Source organism: Mirounga angustirostris, unplaced genomic scaffold (assembly GCF_029215605.1).
Source record: "Mirounga angustirostris isolate CCGP_5_RB_7025 unplaced genomic scaffold, mMirAng1.0.hap1 SCAF_7, whole genome shotgun sequence".
Lineage (NCBI taxonomy): Eukaryota > Metazoa > Chordata > Mammalia > Carnivora > Phocidae > Mirounga > Mirounga angustirostris.
Window position 1 is genome coordinate 4,998,662 of NW_026991715.1, and position 17,591 is coordinate 5,016,252.

Consider the following 17,591-nt stretch of genomic DNA (forward strand, 5'->3'; position numbering starts at 1 on the left):
CTACTGCAAAGTAGTATAAGCATTGGTTTGCAAAATCAGAACTTTTGAAAGTCTGGATAAAGAAAATGAGGTATATACATACAATCAAATATTACTCAGCCACCAAAAAGAATGGCATCTTGCCCTTAGCAAAAATGTGGATAGGACTAGCGGGTATTATGCTAAGTGAAATAAATCAGCCAAAGACAAATATCATATGATTTCTCTCATATGTGCAATTTAAGAAACAAGTGAGGACAATAGAAGAAGGGAAGAGCAAATAAAATAAGATGAAAACAGAGAGGGATGCAAAACATAAGAGACTCTTAATTGTAGGGACCAAACTGAGGGTTGCTGGAGGGGAGGTGGCTGGGACATGGGTTGACTGGTTGATGGGCATTAAGGATGGTATTTGATGGAATGAGCACTGGGTGTTCTATGCAACTGATGCATCCCTAAATTTAGCCTCTGAAACTAAAAAAAAAAAAAAAAAAAAAAATGCAGTGTGTTCCTGAACCTTCCGTATTTGTTCCCACCTGGCACACAGCAAGCTGCCACTGAGTACTTGTTGAAAGAGTGAGCTCAGGGGCGCCTGGGTGGCTCAGTCGGTTAATCGACTGCCTTCGGCTCCGGTTGTGATCCTGGAGTCCCGGGATCGAGTCCCGCATCGGGCTCCCTGCTCGGCAGAGAGTCTGCTTCTCCCTCTGACCCTAACCCCTCTCATGTGCTCTCTCTCATTCTCTGTCTTAAATGAGTAAATAAAATCTTAAAAAAAAAAAGAAAAGAAAGAGTGAGCTCAGATGGAGCTGTCTCCTCCCAGAGCAGATACAAAGGGTCTGGAACTTAGGGGAGAGAAGAGGAAAGAGCAGAGAGGTGTTCCTGTTATGGGATGAACATGTCACGGGGATGAAAGGCACAGCATAGGGAATATGGTCAATGATATTTTAATTGTATCTCTGGTGATGGAGTTAACTACACTTGTAGTGAGTGTAGCATAAAGCAAATCTTGTCCAATCACTATGATGTCCACCTGAAGCTAACATGATATTTCGTGTCAACTATGCTTCAATTTAAAAGAAAAATGAGTCCGAAAGTATATATATAAAAGAGAACTGAGTTTGTCTGGGAGTGACAGGAAACCAAATGCAATCCAGCTGGAATTAGGCTCATTCAGCCTGTCTAAGGGCTGAAGGTAACTCTGGTCTCTTGGGGACACTCCGCTCTCCACTTCTGCATAACTTACTTCCAGTTCCCTTCTTTGCTGATTTCTGCTTCAGCTTCCTTTGCCAGCTTTTTCCTGTGCGCCCCTTCGCTTGGTGTTCATGCTCTTCTCCTCGGGATCCTCATGGGGAGAACCATCTATCCCCTGGCTTCAGACAGCACCTCTCTGGAGGACCTTGAGGATTCTTTTGTGGGTAAGTGTATAAAGTGCATTCCACGGATAGGATCAATAACTGGCTATGTGTGGATTTTAGTTTTGATCCATGAGTGTACAGCGTGGAAGAGCCTTGCCTCTGGAGCTATAATCACTAAAGGCTGACCTGTTTCTTGAGGATAAAGCTCATTCCCTGTTTCAATCTTATGTGCCTCTAATTCAGAAATATGTACCAGGGGTGACGTATCCTATCTCTGGGGTGTATTTATGAACTCTGTAATTCCTAGCTTTCCTACAAAGTTTGTTTTGTGCTCTCCCACAGTGCTGCTGCTGGAACACGATTGGGCTGCTAAGGCAAAGAAGCATTTCTAACTTGTAGCATCAGAGACAGCAAGCTTTGAAGGGGTTGGGACGATGTGGTGATCTTTGTGTGACCTCACGAAGCACATGAAAACCCACGTTCTGAGTCTTGTGCATCTTCTTCCAAGTGGAATTTCTCCCGCATGTTGGCTTCCTGGACCAAGTCCTGAGCCAGCTGCTGCCAAGGAGGAGGAGGACCAGGGTCTGCAGGTACTTCCAGGGGCTTCATTGGCATAGGGGAGTGGGGGTACCAGGGTGTGGCCTGCGACCCTGGGGTGTGCGGGCATAGTGCGGGACCTGGGAGTGCAGGCAGGGACTCCAGGCTAGGCAAGCAGGGAGGTGGTTGTTAGGCTGAAAGGTAGCCCTCATTCATTCACCTCTGGATGGATACCTGGGTTGTTTCCATACCTTGGCTATTGGGAGTCCTGCTACAAGAAACGTAGAGGTGCATTAGCTTCACGCCGAGGGCACCCAGGCTGTTGAGCTGAAGCTGAATTGGGTACGACTGCCGTCACCGGGCTCTCTGTGCTGAGGGTGGCTGGAGTGGAGATGGATCAGGAGCTGAGCTCTTCTGGGGTGCTCTGCACAGGGGGTACCCTGGTAAAACAGCTGTAGCTGAGGTGGGTGTGGGCTGGAGTGTCCCATTGCTCTCTGCAGGGAAGGCACTTAGGGATGGTAGCTATAGCAGAAGTAAATTCAGGATTGGGGGGGTTCTCTGTGCACAGGATCTCCTAGAAAGATGGCTGAAGCTCAGTGGGCGAAAGCTGGGGTGTCGCGGGGTCTTCAGCCCTACGAGAGTCTCGACAGCATTTGGGCTGGGTGGTCCTGGGCTGTCCACATAGGGGGCTCCTTGGCAGGGCTCCTGGAGCTGAAGCAGTAGTTACCCAGGAGGTCCCGTAGCCCTCCTTGCAGGGGTGCCCTAGGAAGCTGAGTCGTGTAGGCCTGGAGTGTTCTGGGGTGCCGAGCGCCTGTGTCCCCTCGGTGTGAGGTCTCGCGCTGTGTTGAATGCTGACCAGGGTGCCCCAGTGTGCGCCAGCTGGGTTTGCCTTGTTGGCACAGCTGGGTCTAGAGTGGTCTTGGGACCCAGGGCTCAGCAAGGTAGTACCCTGGCTGTGGTGCTCAGACCCTGCTTCTGTCCACGTTCTCAAGGTGGAGTGGAATGTGACCATGGTGCTTGCCAGGACCTTGGCAGAGAAAGACATCCAGCACTACCCCTCCCCATTTTGGGGAGCTTTTGGGGTGGATCTTTTACATTCTAGTTGCACATTAAAATGCAGCTTCATTCCTGTGCCCCAGGCAGACAAATCAGCTTACGGGCCCCAGAATTCTCTCTCCCCACGGCAGTTGGCAGGCTGCTAGGCTGGGGTCCTCTGCTCCGATGTCTCTGTTTCTCTCCTGTTGTGCAGAAGGTGTTCCGACTGCCCTCAGTTGTTCTTCGAGAGGATCTGCCCTATACATAGGTGGAGATTGGTGTATCTGGAGGAGGTGAGTTCAGTTCTCACCTTAGGTCAACTGAGTTAGGTCCCCAACTTGGACTCCTATCTTTGTAAACTTGCTCAAGTTATTTCACTTCTCAGTGGCTCTATTTCCTGACTGTAGAATAGAATTTTTTTTTTTTCTTTCAGGATCCAATAGCCTTACTTGTCTAAATTGCCTGGCACTCTGTAGGTAGTCATTAAATATTTCTCCTACCTCTCGTCCAACAGTGCTTTCCAAAACCAATGGTCCTCGAGTTGGCAGACCAAATGCACCTCCCACCCTCAATGTCTGAAATTTCTGAGCAGTGTTGGGAAGAACCACCCTGCTCCTGGGCTTCGCACCTCACAGGTCACTCTGGCAACTTGCTTGCCACTTGCTTGTTTTCTCTCCACCTACTCAGCTGAGAGGTGAAAGGGCCTGGCTCAAGCCTCCTCCATAAATCCTCCTCCTTGGGGGGAGTTTAACCTCAGAATCCATCAAGTTTCATGAATACCTTAGCAGCCAAGGGAAATACTGAGCCACAGACAGTCTTCCCAGGGGTCTTAGATATCCATTGCTAATGGTTGGAATTTGCACAAAATTTCAGTGCAGGGCCTAGGAGGGTCTTAGTGGTTGAGTAGAGCAGTTTTAAGAAAGCTATAACTGTGGATTATGAGCATCACATCCTGAGGAAAGTTTCTATCAATCATTTAGCAGGAGTCTAATATGAAATGGAAAGAGTGGAAGGTTATAATCATTGCTGAGTGCCCTGAGTGCAAGCTTCAATCAGGCAATTGATATAGGACCTTTCTGTGAACGTGGTGATGATTCCAAACTGCCCATGCTCTTGTTTATCCCTATTTTGCAGATGAGAAAAGTGACATTGGTTGGACATACCTTAACATGTCGGGGTGTTAGAGCTTGGTGCAGGAAAGGAGGCTACGGAGCTTGGTGGGCCTGGGCTCACCTCACAACCCCATCTCCTCCCAGCTGTCTTTAGCCTTGGCATCCTTGGCTCACTCAGGAGAAAATACCCCAAATGATAAAAGGCTGCCCAGGTGGTGTGTAGCCAAGACATCAGGCTGAAGCCAGCCCAGGCCAGAGGCCTGCAGGCCATGGAAGCACCAGCACCTGGGCACAGTGACCCACCATGGGTACTGCACTCTGGATGGCGGCAAGCACCAGCCAGGTCTTGGCATCCAGCCCCAAACCACTGACATTAGGGAGTAAGCCCCCAACAGAGGGAACGGCATTTCCCTTCACAGACACCCCACACCTGGACCCTCTACCGGAGGGGGGATTTGCGCCTGGGTAGTAGCCTCAAATTTCCCACGTCTGGGTACAGATGCCGTACTTTTCTGGTTTGGGTGATTCTTTGTGCTCCGTGGCCTGATCTTCCCAGCGTCTTACAGAGTCACTGCCTGTGTTGGGGTGGGAGGGTCCATGCAGCCACTTCTTCCCTGTTTGGCAATGGGGGCACCGCTTGGGAGCCAAGTAGGTGGTCACGGTGCATTGCCAGGAGGCAGGGGGAGGTTTCTGCGTCCCATGCAAGGTCTGCATCCTCCGGGCTCACATTCTCGGAAGGCAGTATGGAGTGCGGTGCTCGGGGCCTGGTGCACAAAGCTTGCAGCCAGCTCGGCTGGACCAGGCAGGGATGCTGAGTGGACAGGCAGAGGCGGCCTCTGGGACCAGCGAGGGAGAGGGTGGGGCTGGGCGCCCACGATGCGTGTGGGCGGGTGTCAGAGGGCAGGGAGTGGGCTGGGCAAGCGGCCTCCGCCTGGGGAGCGTCTGCAGGGGCGCAGGGCGGTCGGCTGCTCTCCGTGTGGGTCACGGTGTCCCGTTAACGAGCGTGGGCTCTGTTCTGTAAACCGTGGGTTGGAGCAGGGAGGTGGGTCGGCATGCAGGGCGCCGTGAGGGAGGCCGGGCTGCTCCTGGCTGCGTGTGTGCGTTCGGGCGCCCGGGGGACGGGCGGGGCGCAGAGGTGGAGTCCTCGCTCCCCCCGGAGCGCTGGGGTCCTGGCTTTGGTGACTGCTTGCACGAGGACCCCTAAGTCACCACCAGGCCCTGGCGGAGCAGGAGGCGATGTCCCCGCCCCCCAATCCCTGGCCCGTCGCCAGGCAGCCTTCTTCACCTGCGGTCCCTGCCCAAAGAGCAGGCGGCTGTCCCTGCCCTCACCCACTGGCAGGAGCCGGGCAGTTGTCCTTGCCCCGCTTTCGCTGGCCAATCACCATTTGGCTGTCGCTGCCCCGCTCTCCCTCACTAATCAGCAGGCAGCTTTCTCTGTCCCACTCTTCTTTGTCAATCACCAGGCAGCTGTCCCCGCCCCTTTCATCCTTGCCAATCACCAGGCAGCTGTCCCCGCCCCTCTCATCCTGGGCAATCACCAGGTGGCTGTCCCCTCCCCTCTCATCTTGGCCAATCTCCAGGCAGCTGGCCCCGCCCCTCTAATCCTGGCCTATCACCAGGCAGCTGGCCCCGCCCCTCTCATCCTGGCCAGTCACCAGGCAGCTGTCCCCTCCCCTCTCATCCTGGCCAGTCAGCAGGCAGCACTCCCTGCCCTTCTCAGCCTAGCCAATTACCAGGCAGCTGTCCCCGCCCCTCTCACCCTGGCCAATCACCAGACGCCTGTCCCCGCCCCTCTCACCCTGGCCTGTCACCAGGCAGCTGTCCCCGCGCCTCTCATCCTGACCAATCACAGGCGGCTGTCCCCGCCCCTCTCATCCTGGCCAAACACCACGTAGCTGTCTCCGCCCCTCTCATCTTGGCCAATCTCCAGGCACCTGTCCCCGCCTCTCTCATCCTGGCCTATAACCAGGCAGCTGCCCCCGCCCCTCTCATGCTGGACAATCAGCAGGCAGCTGTCCCCGCCCCTCTCATCCTGGCCAATCAGCAGGCAGCTGTCCCCACCCTCTCATCCTGGCCAGTCACCAGACAGCAGTCCCCTCCCCTCTCCTCCTGGCCAATCGCCACGCAGCTGGCCACGCCCCTCTCATCCTGCCCAATCAGGAGGCAGCTGTCCCCGCCCCTCTCATCCTGCCCAATCAGCAGGTGGCTGTCCCCACCCCTCTCATCCTGGGCAGTAACCAGGCAGCTGTCCCCGCCCCTCCCATCCTGGCCAATATCCAGGCAGCTGGCCACGCCCCTCTCATCCTGCCCAATCAGCAGGCGGCTGTCCCCACCACTCCCATCCTGGCCAGTCACCAGGCGGCTGTCCCCGCCCCTCCCATCCTGGCCAATCACCAGGCAGCTGTCCCTGCCCCTCCCATCCTGGCCAGTTAATACCTTAGAAAAAGGGTGGTGGACCTGAGTGGCTCAGTTGCTTAAGTGTCTGACTCTTGATCTCACCTCAGGTTTGATCTCAAGGTTGTGAGTTCAAACCCTGCTTTGGGCATGCAGCCTACCAAAAAAATAGTTTACTTAAAAAAAGAATTACTTCTCTTTTCACTCTATATTCATTTTCTTATGTTTTCGATTTTCCCTGGTATAATACATGCTTACTGACATAATTTTTATGAGTCTATGATAGTCCATTTACAGGTTTGCACTATGTGAACTATTCCTCACATCCTATGTGAGAACTTGGTGGACCCAGGTCCTCTGGGGTCCTTGGTCTGTGTTCTCATCTCATTATGTCTTTTTCTCTTGTCTCTACTAAGGAAATCGTAGGAAACAGAAATTTGCACCTACCCTAGGGCTATGGTTCTGAGGAGCAGGTGAGAAACCTCTGTTTTCTCTCTAGCATGCTCCTCCTCAGGGTAACACATTTGCTGGCCAGCTCTCATCTCTTCTCAGTCTCTCATTTCCTGCCCCTCCCCATGGCCACCTGTGATTGTCAGTCTCTGACCTTTCTTTGCCCAAATGGTGGTTGCTAAGGGCTCCCTCAGAGCACCGTCAGCACGTAAACAGAAAGAGAAGGAAGGTCACCCATGAAATCCAAAATGCTGGGTGCTTCTTCTGAAGGAAGATGTACAGCCCATCACCTGGCCCATCCCCCAGGGAGGCAGGAGGTATTTGGAGGGATGGGAGAGCAAACCAAGGCTGCCCTTTTCCATGTGGTATCCCAGGCCTTGGACCACAGAGTTTTCTCTGTGCCCCTCCGTGTTGTTTTGTGCACATATCAGTAGCCTCGGCAATGGTGATGCCCACTGGCTGTGCTTACCAGACCTCGCTCCTCTGGGAGACTTCTGAGCCAAGTGACCTGCCAGTGCGACCTCCTATTGACCATTTTCTTCTGCAGAGTGAGCTCTGCTGCAGAAGCTGTGTGGCCAACAGGAGAATGGGTGTCCCGGGGTAGCAGAGAAGTTTTGCTCATGGATCATTGCCATGGGTCTTCTACTTCCTTTCAGTGACCGCTTCCGAATGTCCAATCAAGTTCAGCTCTGTTGGGGTAAGAAAGAGAATTCACTTCTATCTATGAGGGAGGTTATACTCAAAATAGCGACTGGGGTGCGTGGCTCCCCAGGCACTCGATAATTTAAAACCAACAGGTGATGGAGGCAATTCTCCCCTCAGCCACTCACCAGCTCAGTATGTCTGTGTGTCTGCTGTCTTTTGTGGCTAGGATATTTTTCAGTATATTTACCAAATCTCCTTTCTTAAGAGATGGCCCATCTTGACAGTTGTCTAGTCTGCTTTCATCACTGATGACCTAATGTGGCTCTAAGCTTGTATTGTTGACTTTGCTGGTCATAGACCTTCCTTCAGAAGCAGTACCTCAGGGTAAAAGGTTTGTTCCCAGTGGGCTGCAGGGTTCCACCTGGCAGTTTGCCTCCACAGGGCAATCTAGAGACAGAATCACAGATGCAGTTGTGTCTTCATCTAATGAAGTTTGTGAAAGTCAGGGTGAGTCTCCGTGACCCATCTGGTATCCACAGTAGACCAGCCTAGTAAAATGAACAAATAACCCACTCTGCCTCTCTGCAGAGCTTCACAATCTTACTAATCTCTCCCATCCCTCCAAGGATATTGCATGGCCTCTGATTTAGTCTGAGGAAGGGCATGGTCCCAAAGGCCTCTCTTTGATCTCCTCTTTCCTAATAAACATCAGACCAAGGTTCAGAAACCAAAGTGGGAATTCCACCAGTGCTAATATGAGTATTTCCATTCCACATTCTTGACCTGGGGAAATGAGCACAGGATGACTCTCTGGTCTCAGTGAACAAACTGTTAAATGTAGGACAAGGCTTCTTCTATTTCCACACTTTCCAAAGCCCCTACTCCAACTGTTGGGCAGGTCATGTAACAGTCCTGGTCTTTGGGCATCAATCTATGTTTGGAATCATTCTATAAAAGTTCCCAGAAAAGGTAGTGTTTCCCTTTTTTCCAGAGTTGGTCCCACCAGTGAATATCTGTGTCTTGGGGGACATTTGGGGAAAGTTGGGGGTGGGAGATGAGATGCATGGCACACATGTAGAAGGTGGTAGGGTCATTTCCCAAAGGGCTCCAGTCTCTCCTTCACTCTAGGGGCTCAGAGGCCCACACTGGCTTAGGGCTCATAGCTGGGGAAGAGACCATGACTCTTCACTATAGTAACTACTCAATCTAGATATTTATTTTTTCTGCTACATTGCCCAACAATTTCAATCTGGACAGACCTGATCAACTGTCCAACAGCACACACCCTTGAGGTTCCCGTCCTCTGGTTACCATTCTGGCTCCGTGGCTCCTGGGTGACTGCACACACCTTGACTCTGCTGGATGAAGCATCCTCTCCTGCCACTCCTCACCTCCCATCTTCTCCTGCAGTGTAGGACAGCTCCCCCAGAGCTCCTCAAGGACACTGGTACCTCCCGTACCCATGCCTCTGTAAGTGTGTTGATGAAGGTAGTGCATGGATGGCTGTGTCTTTCAGCAAGCACGATTAGGGATGGCTGAGCACACGGCACATCACAGAACCGTTTCAACATGCCTGATTCTTATGCTTCCTGACTTCTTCCTGCCTTCCTCAACGGTATACCCAAGGAAATCCCAACATTTGGCCCTTATTGACCCAATATAGCGTCCAGAATATCAACACCACGTGCAAGTGGTCAGGGTCGTCCTTTAATTATCAACTCTTAACTGAGCATATTCCTATCAATGAATTCAGTCCAATCCATATCTTGATTTTGTCCCTTTGGTCTACCACTCTCACAACATATTCCAGCCCTGCCACTCAGGCTTTGGCCAACACAGAAGGGCTAGGTTCTCTAAGCTGTCAGTGTATCATCTCTCCTTCAGGAAAGGCCTCGGAACTTTCTAAATGGCTAATTTTCAAAATTTTTTCTTTTCTTTTCTTTTTTTTTTTCGAGAGAGATAGAGAGTGACCATAAGTGGGGGCATGGGGAAGGGTGGGGTGGGCGAGAATCCCAAGTAGGCTCCATGCTCAGCATGGAACCCAATGCAAGGCTCAATCTCCCAAGCCTAAGTTCGTGATATGAGCCAAAATCAAGAGTCAGACACTCAACCAACTGAGCCACTCAGTCGCCCACAATTTTATCTTTAGATCAACTTCTATTATGAGCTCCTATCAATACAGAGCAATGAAGTCAAGCAATTCTTTCATCCTATAGAAAAACTTCTCCCTGAGGAAAGAGTGACTCTGCAGGGACCAACAGAAATTACACATCAAGCTAATCATGGACTATAAAACAAGGGGGAAAATCATTTTAGGGTGATGGATACATGTACATCACCTTCATTACAGTGATTGTTTTACTGGTATGTACATAAATCAAGAGTCTTGAAATTATACACTTAGATCTATGGAAGTTTTGGTTACATAATTATACTTCAAAAGGCTATAAAAATATCCAAAGACTCACACACCCAGGAAGGTAAATACTCTGTACTTACTGATCTGAAATAGTTACGGAAATAGACAACTCATCTCAAAAAATCCAACCACATCATAATGAGGAATTCTGGTAGGTCAGAAGAATGGAAGGAAATAGAATAAATTCACTAAGGTACTTGAACTATAGGAAGCTAGAAGGTAATATATTGATGTCCTATATGCTCTCCAATTTCCCTCTTGACATACACTTTCCTTCTTAAAAATTTTATCTATTTCTTTGAGAGAAAGAGAGTGGGAGCACACAGAGAGGCAGGGGTGAGAGGGGCAGAGGGAGAGGCAGAAACAGACTCCCTGCTGAGCCCGATGTGGGGCTCCATCCCAGCACCCTGAGGTCATGACCTGACCTGAAGGCAGCCGCCCAACTGACTGAGCCAACCAGGTGCCCTAATATTCCCTTTTTTGGTTAGTTTCTACCTTCTTACCTATTTTATCCACTTCTTGCCCCTCACCTTGGCAAATCATGTATGTGTTCTCTGTATCTATGAGTGAGAGTTACTGTGTTTTTTGTTTTCTGGTTTGCTTTAGATTCCACATATATGTGAACTCGTGGTATTTGTCTTTCTCTTTCTGATTTATTTCACTTAGTACGTCCCCTTGGCTGTTATGAATTATGTGGCAATGAATGCAGGTGCGCACGTATCTTTATGAGTTAGCGATTTCAGTTTCCTTGATTTTAACACCTAGGAGGGGAATTGTTGGATGATATGGTTATCCTATTTTGAAATTAGTTTCCCTGAAGTAATCTGTATCCCCAACGTGAGTCTCGAACTCACGACCCACAATCAAGAGTGACACACTCTTCTGACTGAGCCAGCCAGGAGCCCCTCACATTGAATTTTTTGAGAAAACTTGATACCATTTTCCATAGTGGCTGCACCCATGGACAATCCCAACAGCAGAGCTTTCCTCCACATTTTGGTCGACCCGTGTTATTTCTGGTCTTTTTACCACTAGCATTTCTGACGGGTGTCAGGTGCCATCTCTTTGGGTTTTGATTTGCATTTCCCTGGTGACACATGGTGTTGAACCTCTCTTTATGTATTTCTTCGCCATCTGCATGTTTTCTTTGGAAAAATGTCTATTCTGAACTCTGCCAATTTTGTAACTTCTATTTGTTTTTGTGTTATTGAGTTGTATGAGTCTCTAATAATTTGGATATTAAGCCTTTATCAGTTAGGCAGTTTGCAAATATTTTCTCCCATTCAGTATGTTGTCTTTTCACTGCGTTGATAATCGGTGACCCTCACCAGTGTCTGCAGTTGGCCCTGCCTGTTCTTCTAGGTCACAGTGCCCTACATGCTGAAAGGAGACCCCAACTACAAAACACATTCTTCTTTAGCCTGGCCATACCCCACATCCAGGTCAGAGCACCTCGAAAACCTGTTACCTGCTGCTCTACCTGGCCAAGAATCAGCCCCTCCCCTCACCCCCATGGGCACGGCTGCAACCCTCTCACGACCTTCAACACCCCTCAAAAGGCCCAGCCTCACAGAAATCGGGGCTCACATGTCTCTTGGTGTCTGGCCCCTCTCGTCCCGGGGAGAGTGAACCCACTCTGTCCTGCTTGTGGCTCTACTCTTTGTGCAATTCCTTTTTTAAAATTTATTCTTATTTATTTTTAATTTTTTAAAAAAATATTTTATTTTTTTATTTGACAGAGAGTGAGATAGTGAGAGCAGGAACACAAGCAGGGGGAGTGGGAGAGGGGGAAGGAGGCTTCCCGCTGACCAGGGAGCCCAAAGCGGGGCTCCATCCCAGGACCCTGGGATCATGACCTGAGCCGAAGGCAGACACTTAATGACTCAGCCACCCAGGTGCCCCTCTTTGTGCAATTCTTTGCCGCCCGCGGCACCGGCCACCCTAACCCTAACATCAGAATACATTACATCTTCCAAAATTAGAGAAAAATGATACTGGTCGTTAAGTCTGTTTAGAGTTTATTCTTTTCTCTTAATCCCCACTTGATCCCTACCGGGGTCTTCATGACTTCCTGCATAAGCATCCAAGAGCTTCCCCAGGGTCTGGCCTTTCTATGCGGTAGTTCCTCCTGCATCACCTGGCTCCACCCACGGCTCCTCCTCCTGCCCTCCACCCCTCCTAAAGACCCTGGTGGTCCTGCTTGTCATTCCCACAAGACCTCCCTCCCTCTGGCAGGCAGTGCTCTCAACACTGCCCCCCAGAGCCCACGTCCTGTAACTTTGCCCTGTAACTGCCCCGTGGGGGTAAATCAATACTTCCTGCTCTAGAAAGCCCTGCCTTACCTGCAGAACTGGGGCAGTGACTCTCCACCCAGTCTTTTCCACTGTGCCCACGCAGAAGCCCTGAGCCCCCAGCAGGGGTGCGCCGCACACTGTCCTGGTTGCGAGGGGTAGCTCAGCTTTCACCGCCTGGGCCGAGGCTGTGAGGCACACTGTCCAAGCCCTCAACTCTTGAAACTTCAATTTTCTCACCTACAAAATGGAGAAATCAATGTCTGTGTCATAAGAATGGATGCCACTAAAATAGAACAATCTGTGTGACTCAGTGAGAATAGTATGCCTGGTCCACATTAAACAATAAAATAAAGCAACTTGAATCAAACCAGAGTGTAGATCAGATGAGCCTGGGTTCAAGCCTCCACACAGCCAATAGTCACACATCCCCAGGCCAGTTTCTTAACTTCGCACGTCTCAATTCCCTCACTGAAAGATGGGTGTAGGTGTGATAATCCACTTATTCCTCTATCATAAGAACACCACCAGATTGTGTGGTACCATACATCAGGCCCTGGGCCACAAGGTAGGAATGCAAGGACAAGAAAGGAGCACTCCCAGCCCTGGGGGCACAGAGCCACCTAGAACACAGACCGCAGAATCACAGTCCTGGCTAAACAGTGGAGTTCCCCGAGCGGTAAACAATCCTGATGCTGGGCTCTGCCCAGGGATTCTGAGCAGGAGGCCTTGAGGTGTGGCTTTAGGAGGGATTCAGAGCTTCCCCTCAGACCCCAATAGGCAGTACACATTGAAAACTACTGCTTTCGCACTCTCAGACAATTCCTTTACACCTGATTTGTTGCAGAACATTTCCCCCAGAGCTTGTTTGAAGTACTGAGGACATAGAGGTGGGGTGGTCTTCAGTCCTGGGACAGGGTGTCCCACTTCCCACACATGTTGTGTCAGCTCAAAGGGAGTCAGGAGCTCCACTGGAGGTCTGGTGGGTAGGTTGGCTCCAATCTTATCTGTTTACAGCTGATAACAAGGAAGAACCTTCCCCAGAGCCAGGGATCCGCTGCCCCACACCAGGCTTCCAGCCCTTCTCAGGCAGCTGCTTCCAGCTGGGCCTTGCTCACCAAGGGAACCTGGGCTTCTCTGCCCTGAAATGCAAAGCACTTTTGACAATACCTGTGGGTAAATGAGAGCACGTGACAGCCCTTTCCCTTCCTGGAGCTGCCTTAGGCAAACAGCCAGAGACAGGACATTCCATCCTTCTTTCTGGCTTCTCAATCCTGTTTTGCTGGCAAGACATTTCCTTTGCTTTTCCTACAGGTTCCTTGTAAAGTGTATATTTTCAGAACCTTATTTGACACAGAAGTTATCATGATTTCCGAGATTTGGTTTCAAAGACTCCAGAAAAAAAAAAAAAATGGGGGGTGGGTGCTGAATAAATGAGATTGGCAAAGGTTGACACTTAATCTCTGAACCCCAGTTCAGTGAATCATTATCCTGCTTCTTGGGTATATTCAAAAGCGACCACAAACAAAATATAATGAAAGGCAGTATGGGAGGAAATACAATATTGGATACTAGTCTTAGAACGTGAATGTCATAAGAATGGTTTGAATTCGTTCGATATTATCATGTAAACTGAAGTTTTAAAATTTCTTATTCAAAGAAGTATAGCCCTTTAGACTACACATGGTTTTATTTTAGCGTATAACCCATTTTGCTCAAAAGAGTTTCTCTTGATTTAGAGTCATATACTTTTATATATAACTAAACTATGCAGCGAACAAGTAATAAGCATTAGGTTCAAAGGTATTTGCCATGCCTGCAATCACAGATGATTGCCCGAAGGTGTGAGGGGTCCTCCTCCAGAGGGTTTGCCTAGCCAGGTCTCCTGTTCCCACCGGGGTCCTGGCAGCTCATAGAACTAGTCCTTGGGAGGCCCACAGGAGCCAGCCTCACCAATTCCCTTGGCTCTATTGCTTTATTTGTCAGCCTCTGGAGTAAATCTCACATTTAAAGGTTCTGAAATTTAAATCAGTATCAAAGACTATTTCATCCTTGGAGGAAGCAGGCTATTTCTAGAAAGCTGTTTTTATATTAAAATCACAGAACGATTTGCCCCAGAGTGGCAAAGCATCCTCTTCAGTGAAGATAAAAGGGCCCAAGGCCTGATTTTGGCAATCACTCCCTTCTTGGATCCAGAGCTTAACATCAGACAGTGAGTGGGGGAGTGCCCTCCCAACTCCGTGGTCTTCACACACTGAGCAGCCTGTAGGCTTCTTCTCATAAAATTACCTATTGTTTGAAGATCTAACTGCCACAGGGACTTAAACTAAGCCTCTGTTGCCTCTCCTTTTACATGGGGGATCATAAAAACACTGCCCCAGAGGCATGCTGTATTAAAGGGTAACGTATATGACACAGTCACCACTGTGCTGGGCAGAGAGAAAAGGCTGTCTGTGGAAGGATCGATACATCCTCAGAAATCATTCCTGGGGAAATGTCTCCCTTTATATTCATGCTCCCCAGTCAAGACTTTTGGGACCCATGTCCCACCCAAGGGCTCCCTTCTCTAGCTGGGCCCTCACCAATATACAAGGGTATGCGGCATAAAATTTCCATTTTCCTGTGAAAACTTTTCTTGTTGGGATTTTAATTGTGTTTTGTGTTTTGTTTTGTTTTTTTCGGTGAGGGAAAGGCTTGTTGCCTTAGCCACCAATGCTGACATCAGGGATTGACTACTCCTGTTGCTGTCAGCCCTGTTGACACCACTGAGGGGAGAATCAGCCCAAGTCTCCAGCCCTCACCCCACCCCCACCAGGTCTCACTGAGGGGACAGTCCTGGAGGCTCAGCATGGGCCCTGCCTGTCACAGCAGCTCAGTGCCTAATGGGCTTCCACAGCAGAACGCAGAGATCTCACTGCTGTTTCTCACGGCCTAGAGAAGAAGAGGAAAGATCTGTTTCTTCTTTCCTTACCCGTCTTATGTCCTAATGCAGTTATTCCACGACCTGGAGTAAAGATCCCTTCAAATACAAAACCCGGTAAGACTCGACTTCCTTGGAAACAGAGCTACACTTCCTTGGAAATTGATCTTTAATGTACTGAAGAGAGAAAGAGACGCTTATACCAGACCTGTCAGTGGGAAAGGACCCGGAGACACCCTGTTAGGTAAGGACACACATCATCCAGATCTCAGGGCCAAGAGGGGCATCCCAAAGCCTCCAGAATAAGTAAACTGCAGTGCATGCACAAATGTTCCTTCTCATTAAGGGACATGCACACTTCCTTGGTCTCAAAATCTAAGTCACAACAACATTAATTAAGTTACATCTACAAGTTACAAAATGATGGCATAATATTTATTATACATTACACATTGAATATACTTATGTTTATATATGATTGCTTTACATTTTAAGCATATGTACATTTCTACTTTTAATATTTTAAACTTCAATAATTCTCTTTAAACACTCTAGGCCTCTGTTTTTTGTCAGTTTGGCATTACACATCACCCACTTGGGAGACAAGAGTAAGAATCGTTTTATTTATACTCCCTTTTTATTGTATATTTATTGTTTGGTCATCATCAGTCTCATACTTTCAATGTTTTCAAAAGGTCATCACGGAGAGAAACCTAAGGATAACAGAGAAGAAATCAACCATGCTACAGCCCAGAAGCTCCAGCAGAAAACACTCAACTGGACCCTCAATAACTCTGGGGAGGGGAGTGGAAGCATGGATGGCTGGCGGCCCCAGGACTCAAGTCCCTACCTCAGGGCTTTCCAAGGTGGTAAGTCGCCTTGTCCCCCAAGTAGCTTTGTGGTCATCTCCGTCACTGGTCTCCCAGTTTAGGATCTGAGAGCAGCCTGGAATACATTAAGAATAAAATGAAAACCCCAACAGAGCTCATTTTATCATCTTCACATGATGAGGTACTATAAAGCGAAAACTGTGTCCGAGCGACGTGCTCCTCTGCTGTGAAAACAAGTCGTGCCCTTTCATGGATACAATGTTGTATTTGCACACAGGGCTAGAGGAGTGTGATGGAAACATATTCCAAGCAACTATCCCACTCCGAGTGCAAAGCGCACCTTGTTCGGCTTATTGCAGACCCTCCGGCTCCAGACCCCAGGCGATGATGTCCCTCTGGGGGGGACAAGGGGTTGGGAGGGGTTTCTGTGGTCGTCAAAAGCTGTGGGCGGTCCCCGCCCTGAAGGCCTGGTTTTAATCACTGTCCAGGCAAGTCACAGCCTGACTTTAACATACGAAAGGAAGGAAGAGGGAAAATGCTCCTTGCTGGGGCCAGGGTTTCTCCTTGGGTCCCGAGCCGGTTCCTGACCCTCCAGGACCCCTGGCAGTTCGTTTTGAATCCTCAAGGTAACAAGCAGGGTTTACCTGAGCAAACACACATGGGCCTGGAGGTGAAGCTTCCTGCCTCTCGGGGCAGGCTCATGAGGCGCTCTCGGGGGCGTCACCGCGAAGGGCCAGGAGGCAGCGGACGCCAGCACCCAGGTTTCCCCCCAGCAGGCGCGCCCCCGCCGCTGCGCGGCTGCAGGAAGGGCGGCGCCTGCGCCCTGGGCACCTGCTGCGTAGGCCCCGCCCACCGCGCCGGCCGTTACTGCGAGCACGACCCGAGGCAGAGGTGTGTGCCTGCGGGAGCGGGCTGAGCGTTGGGCGGGGGGAGCAGCGGGGCTTGACCTTGCGGAGGGGAGCGGGCGCCGGCGGAGGGCGCGGGGTAGGGGTTGGGGGCGTGGAGGGGCGTGGAGGGGCGTGGGTTGGAGGGGCGCGGACACAAAGGGCGGGGCGTGGAGGGGCGCGGACACGAAGGGCGGGGCGTGGAGGGGCGCGGGTAGCGCATGCGCGCCCACCCCGCTGGTGCCGCCTCTCTGTCCACTCAGGGAACGCGGCGCCCTGATACCCGGAGCCTGGACCTGCCGCCGCTGCCGCCTTTGCAGGTGTGTGTTCGCAGCTCTGCACTGTCTCCCCCGGCAGACGCCGGGCAGCTGCGGTAAGAGGATCGCGTCCTGTGCGCACAGTCCCCGCTCGCAGGGCATTGCTCCTTGGTGCCCTCCAATCCGCAGAGATGTAGCTGGGCCAGGCGACACGGAAATGAGAAGCTGGGTTCATTGATCACTTAGGAAAGTCACACTGGTTGGGAATCACATAGCATATTATCATTATTATTTAAGGTGGTTCCTAGGTTTACTCGGCCCCGACTGCTGGGTTTAAGTGTGTTTTCCAAACGGTGTCCTTGGAGGGCGCAGACTTGGGGGAGCTCAGCAGCTGGTAAGCAGAGCCAAGCCTGGCAGAGAGGTTGCCCACTCGATCTCCAGTGACTGCCCGACACCACGCCAACACCGTCTCCTTAACTTTGA

The 17,591-nt window shown here is 50.4% G+C and overlaps 1 long non-coding RNA gene across 1 annotated transcript; it reads right to left on the minus strand.

Moving 5' to 3' along the window:
• Window positions 1–7,289: 7,289 nt before the first annotated feature.
• On the minus strand, window positions 7,290–16,715 carry LOC135365238 (uncharacterized). Its single transcript, XR_010412870.1, has 4 exons — window positions 16,612–16,715; window positions 15,988–16,082; window positions 12,269–12,457; window positions 7,290–7,551 (listed from the first exon to the last, which is right to left on the minus strand). It is a non-coding gene; the product is annotated as an uncharacterized LOC135365238 (long non-coding RNA).
• Window positions 16,716–17,591: the final 876 nt, after the last annotated feature.